Source organism: Stenella coeruleoalba (assembly GCF_951394435.1).
Source record: "Stenella coeruleoalba genome assembly, chromosome: X".
Taxonomy (NCBI): domain Eukaryota; kingdom Metazoa; phylum Chordata; class Mammalia; order Artiodactyla; family Delphinidae; genus Stenella; species Stenella coeruleoalba.
In genome coordinates this window covers 87,104,867-87,111,746 of record NC_137152.1, presented here as the reverse complement: position 1 = coordinate 87,111,746, position 6,880 = coordinate 87,104,867, and positions in this window count along the sequence as shown.

The window sequence follows — 6,880 nt, the reverse complement described above, 5'->3', positions numbered from 1 at the left end:
TCTTGGTCCCTTGCATTTCCACATACATTTTAGAATCAGTCTGCCAATTTCTGCAAATAAGCTACCTGGGATTTTGATAGGGTTTGTGTTGAATCTGTAGATTAATTTGAAAGGATATTACCATCTTAACAACATTAAGTCTTCTAATCCATGACCATGGAATGTTTTTCCACTTATGTAGGTCTTCTTTAATTCCTTTCAACAGTATTTTGTAGTTTTCCATGTAAAAGTCCTATAGTTCTTTTAAAAAATTATTCCTAAGTATTTTATTTTATTTTATTTTCTAGCCATGCCACGTGGCATGTGGGATTTTAATTCCCCAACCAGGAATCGAACCCACATTCCCTACGTTGGAAGCATGGAGTCTTAACCACTGGACCGCCAGGGAAGCCCCAGTATTTTATTATTTTCGATGCCAGTGTAAATGTAATTGTTTACTTAATTCATTTTCAGATTGTTTATTGCTAGTGTATAGAAATACAACAAATTTTTGTATGTTGATTTTATTTCCTACAGCTTTGGTAAACTCATTTATTAGCTTTAAGGGGTTTTTTGAGGGTTATTTGGGTTTTTCTATATACAAAATTCTGTAGATTTTGTTCTGTATACAAGATCATGTTATCTGCAATAGTTTTATTTCTTCTTTTCCAATCTGGATGACTCTTATCTCTTTTACTTGTCTAATTGCCCTGGTTAGAACCTCCAGTCAACTGTTGAATAGAAGTGGTAAGAGTGGACCTCCTTGTCTTGTTCCAGATCTTAAGAGGAAAACTTTCTGCCTTTCAACATTAAGTATGTTGGCTGTGGGTTTTTCATAGATGCCCTTTATTAGGGTGAGGAAATTTCCTTCTATTTATAATTTTTTGAATGTTTTTGTCATGAAAGGTATTTAATTTTGTCAAATGCCTTTCCTGTATCTGTTGCGATGATCATGTGGTTTTTGTCCTCTATTTTATTAATATGCTGTTACATTGATTTTCTTTCTTTTCTAACATCTTTATTGGACTATAATTGCTTTACAATGTTGTATTAGTTTCTGCTGTATAACAAAGTGAATCAGCTATATGTATACATTTGTCCCCATATCCCCTCCCTCTTGACCTCCCTCCCACCCTCCCTCTCCCACCCCTCTAGGTGGTCACAAAGCACCGAGGTGATCTCCCTGTGCTATGCAGCTGCTTCCCACTAGCTATCTATTTTACATTTGGTAATGTATATATGTCCATGCCACTCTCTCACTTCATCCCAGCTTACACTTCCCCCTCCCCATGTCCTCAAGTCCATTCTCTACGCCTACATCTTTATTCCTGTCCTGCCCCTAGGTTCTTCAGAAACTTTTTTTTTTTTTTTTTTTTTTTTGCGGTACGCGGACCTCTCACTGTTGCGGCCTCTCCGGTTCTGGAGCACAGGCACCGGATGCACAGGCTCAGCGGCAATGGCTCACAGGCCCAGCCGCTCCACGGCATGTGGAATCTTCCTGGACCGGGGCACAAACCCGTGTCTCCTGCATCGGCAGGCAGACTCTCAACCACTGCACCACCAGGGAAGCCCCAGAACCTTTTTTTTTTAGATTCCATATATGTGTGTTAGCATATGGTATTTGTTTTTCTCTTTCTGACTTACTTCACTCTGTATGACAGACTCTAAGTCCATCTACCTCACTACAAATAACTCAATTCCATTTCTTTTTATGGGTGAGTAATATTCCATTGTATATATGTGCCACATCTTCTTTATCCATTCATCTGTTGATGGACACTTAGGTTGCTTCCATGTCCTGGCTATTGTAAATACTGCTGCAATGAACATTGTGGTACATGACTCTTTACATCAATTGATTTTCATATGTTGAACCAACCTTCCATTCCTCAGATAAATCCCACTCAGTCATGGCGTATGATCCTTTTGATATGTTGCTAGATTTACTTTGCTACTATTTTGTTGAGAACTTTTACATCTATATTCATAAAGAATATCGGTCTGTAGTTTTCTTTTCTTTTGATGTATTTGTCTTATTTAGGTATCAGAGTAATACTGGGCATGGAACTTTGAAGGAGCTCTGCATTAGTTAGGGTGCTCTAGAGAAACAGAACCAATAAGATATATATATATGTGTATATAGATAGAGATGTAGATTTATTATAAGTAATTGGCTCACACGGTTATGGAGGCTGAGAAATCCTATGATCTGCCATCTGCAATCTGGAGATCCAGGAAAGCCAGTGGTATATTTCAGTCTGAGTCCTAAGGCTTGAGAACCAGGAGAACCAATGGTGTAAATTCCAGTCTGGGTCTGAAGGTCTGAGAACCATAGGTACACAGGGGACAAGAAAAGATTGATGTTCCAGCTCAAGCAATCAGGCAGGAAGAGCCGAATTATTCCTGCCTTCACTTTTTTGTTTATTTAGGCCCTTAATGTATTGGATAATGCCACTCATGCTGGGGAGGGCAAACTGCTTTACTGAGTCCACAGGTTCAAAATGCTAATTTCATCCAGAAATACCCTCACAGACATACCCAGAAATAATGATTAGCCAAATATCTGGACACTTTGCAGTCCAGTCATGTTGAGACATAGAATTAACCATTACAATCTCCAACCTCATTTTGCTCCCTCCAGTGGTTTCCAGGCTGCTGGTTTTCACCATGATTGTGGCCCATTGATTTTCAGAGTTACTGTGGAATCGGGGAGAAGGTGGAGGCGGGAATACGGTAAATTAAAATGCCACAAATCTTGCTATTTTTACTCAGATTCAGCTATTTTCCTTAAACATTCCCTGGATTTGTTGCAAGCTTTTTGTTAATTTCTAGAGTTCTCAGTTAATTCTTAAGAATTTTTGCTAGTTTTCTCATTGCTTTTATGGAGAAGAGGATTTTCGGTGGTCCTTACACTACCATTTTTGCTAACATCCTGCAATATAACATATATATATTGCCTTTGTATCACATGCTACTCATATTTTCCAAACTAAACTGTAGATTGTTTGACTGTATACTTCTATACACCACCTCTACAATGTCTAGCAAAGAAGTTCACTTACCAACGTTACTGGAATTGAGAGTGAGCTCATTGTTTCTTTATGTCTCTATGTTGAACAGGTTGTATTTGTGAAATAAAACCAGCTGTCATCTACAAACAGATTCTCTGCTTGGTGGAGTATATTCACCAAAACTTGAAACACTCCACAGGTGAAAATGGCAAAAAAAATAAAGTCCCAAGCTGCAAAGGCAGAAAGAGCAGTGATGATCTGAATATAATTTTGCAGCTGATTTTCTCCTTTACTGACTTCTTTAAACAAACTTTTTATTTTGAAATAGTTTTAGACTCACAAGAAGCATCAGAAATTGTGTAGAGAGTTTTCATAGTTTACCTACCTTCCCCTAATGTAACTATCTTGTGTTACCATAGTACAATTATCAAAGCCGAAAAACTAGCATTGGTACAATAATATTAACTGAACTATAGACTTTATTCATATTCCTCAACTGAGTTTTAAAAGTCTATAGTGCAGCGAGGAAAAAAATGGAGGATGCAGAGAAAGAAGGACTGCCTGAAGTTGTCTAAGGCCAAAGGCGTTGAGTAAAAGGGAGTAAGTTGAGCCAAAAATTCAGGATAGGCACTGTATAGTGCCTCCTCCTAATTGGCTTCTGGGGAGTGTGCCTTTTTGTTACTGGTCTCTTCGTGGAGGGTGCTTTTGGGGGGGCCTTTTTGTCAATGCGTGAGGCAGGGGAGCTTTTTCTTATTTGCATAAAGATTCCATGTTAACCTTGGCCTTGCCTTTCCCTGTACTCAGAGTAATCTATAAGTTAAATGTTGTAAACAAAAAAATTACCTTTGCCCTTACTACCTATCTGTTCAACTCCCCCCTCCTCCATACCACTCCTGAATGTGGGAATATTTAGACAATACATTTAGATAAAAACACTGCTTAGGAAGAAGGGTGATACTGTTCTTTACTGCATGGAGTATGAAACAAACAAAACAATAAACAGATAGGCAGGATGAGGAAAAAAGGTTGCTTTCCAGCACCTCTCTAGTTGGGTGTTCATAATGAAGCTTCTTAAATTTGTACTAGCATAAATTCAGCGTAAGACCTATTCATACATATGTGAATGTATTTTAAAGTCAAATAGAAACATTGCAAAATTATCTTGTCAGAAGAGTTGACTAAAAGTGCATTGCACTCAAATTCTGTTACTTTGTAATATATTACAAATCATCAACTGCTCTTCTCACAGCATAATTTATGGATGATTTCATGGTAAAATTAAATGGGAGAAGCCAGAGTGTGACAGTGAATGTTTTAAATGTATTTTATAATGCTCAAATCTAGTATTAGGAGACTAAAAATTAATTGTTCTAAAATAAATTCCAGATGGATACAGTTTAAAAGTAGAAGATGAAGCCTTAAAACCACCAAAATAAAAATAAGTGAAGGGACTTCCCTGGTGGTGCAGTGGTTAAGAATCTGCCTGTCAATGCAGTAGACACGGGTTCAAGCCCTGGTCCGGGAAGATCCCATATGCCACAGACCAACTAAGCCCATGCACCACAACTACTGAGCCTACGCTCTAGAGCCTGCAAGCTACAACTACTGAGCCTGCACGCCACAACTACTGAAGCCCGCGTGCCTAGAGACCGTGCTCCACAACACGAGAAGCCACCACAATGAGAAGCCCGCGCACCAACAAGGAAGAGTAGCCCCCGCTGACGCAACTAGAAAAAGCCTGCGAGCAGCAATGAAGACCCAACGCAGCCAAAAATAAATTTTTAAAAAAGTGGATAATCTTTCTACAAATATACTACATAACAATAAAAAATTCCTATTAAAAATATTATGAACAAAATTAAAATGTAAAGAACATTCTTGGGGAAATATTTGTAAAATATATTATAAATAACCAAATTTGACAAATCAATAAGGAAAAGTTAAATATTCTTATAGAAAAATGATCAAAAGAAAAAACAGTCCTCAAAACAAGAACATAAGAGGCTAATAAATGTATGAAAAATTGTTTAACTTCACTAGTATGTCCATAGTGTAAATGCCCAACAATTAGCTTTTTTGATTGTAATATAAGCGCCTGACATTAAGCTTTTGATTTTTGAGGCATCCATTTCAAAGACATCTGTCTTCAATAAACACACTGCCAGTTGCACAAGTAGATACAGAGCCAGGCCACCCTGCCTGTGAAGTTCCCCTTTTAGAAAGCCCTGGGTGACCTAGATAACTGACCCATTACTTTTCCTTTCCTGTGATTTAATTCCTGCTCTTACGTTTTAAATTCACCAATAAAGGGTGAATCATGGGAAACCTTGGACACTTCACACTTGAACTCAATAAAGGCAGAACCCCAGGTGCACACAATACCTTTTTACCTGTGACCTCTCCGTGTGGCCTTCGGACATGCTGTGTACTGTCCAGAATGTGTAAGTAACATATCTCGTTTTCTCAAAGTTCCTGATGGTTGTTGCAGAAGTGGGTCTTGCAATCGTAATAAGAACCACAAGGGCCAGTTGGGGAACTGTCTATGGGGGCACCTCATAGGCCCAGGTAAGAGCTGCAGGCATTCCTAGCTGATAACATCACTATCAATAGGTGGAAACCAACACAAAACAATGTCAAAGAAGGATATTTGTCAAAATGACATGATGCTATTTTTCCTTATTAAATTGGAAATGATGAAAAGGCATGATGACTTTCAGGATTTCTTCAAGTGTAGAGAAATGGGTACTCATATATTGTTGGGGGAAGTATACACTAGTATAAGCATTTTGATAGGCAAGTTGGCTAAACTTATAAAAATATTTTAAAATGTGTATATCTTAATAATTTCACTTCTAGGAATTTAACCTAAGGAAAAAAGTATGAGATGTAAACAAAGAGAATGTATAATAATGCTCATATCAGTATTATTGACATAGGAAAAATTAGAAATAGACAATCCATTATTATTTGATATTTACAATCAGTAAATTGTATTATATACATGTGATGGGATATTCTGAAACCATTAAAAATCATTGTAGTGGACACTATTATGTGCATACAGATCCTGCTTCAAGACAGAAGGCCTTATTCCTCCAGCAGCTAGCAGAGCTGCTGGCAGATTGTCCTCAGCTGTCAGCCTTTTCTGGGAACTCAGCCCAAGAGAGTGACCTATCCCAAGGTTAACACTCTCTTCCAAGGTGCAGTTTGCATTCAATGACCAGTCAATGCTGGAATATAAAGGTTCAGCCTCCTTGTTCCAACTGAGGACAATTCTGGGAGATTATTCCAGATTCAGAGCTCCCTATGTGGTCTGCTAAGGCCCTGTGACTGCTTTGCAGCCCAACATCTCTCTTTGTCCAATATTGTTTCCTTTCCTTCCTTCAACAGGTGTTGATCTCAAGAGCACTCTCTAATATGCTTTTGCCGAGTTGGAGTCTGATTTCTGGGAAATTCAATCTACAACAGTTGTGTTGAAGAATATTAACATGGGAAGATATTAAAAATATTTTGCTAAATTAAGAAAGCTGACTGGCCATGGCCAATTAAACTAACTGAAAAACCCTTTTGATACAGACCTCTATGAGTGCAAGATAAAAATATACAAACATTTTTTAAATTGCATAACTGAGTTCACAAGAAATCAAGGAAAACTCTCAGATGCCAGAAATGAAGAGGAAATGGAAAATCAGAGTTGTAATCTTGTGAGTGGGAGTTGTGGTTACCCTGGGAAGGGAGGTTTTGTTTTGTTTTGTTTTTTTAGTTTTTTGGGTTTTTTTTAGTTTTAATAATAAATTTTATTCAACCCAATATGTCAAAATGTCATTTTAATATGTAGTCTATATAAAACATTATTAATGAGATTAAAATTTTTTTTTGCACATTAAGTC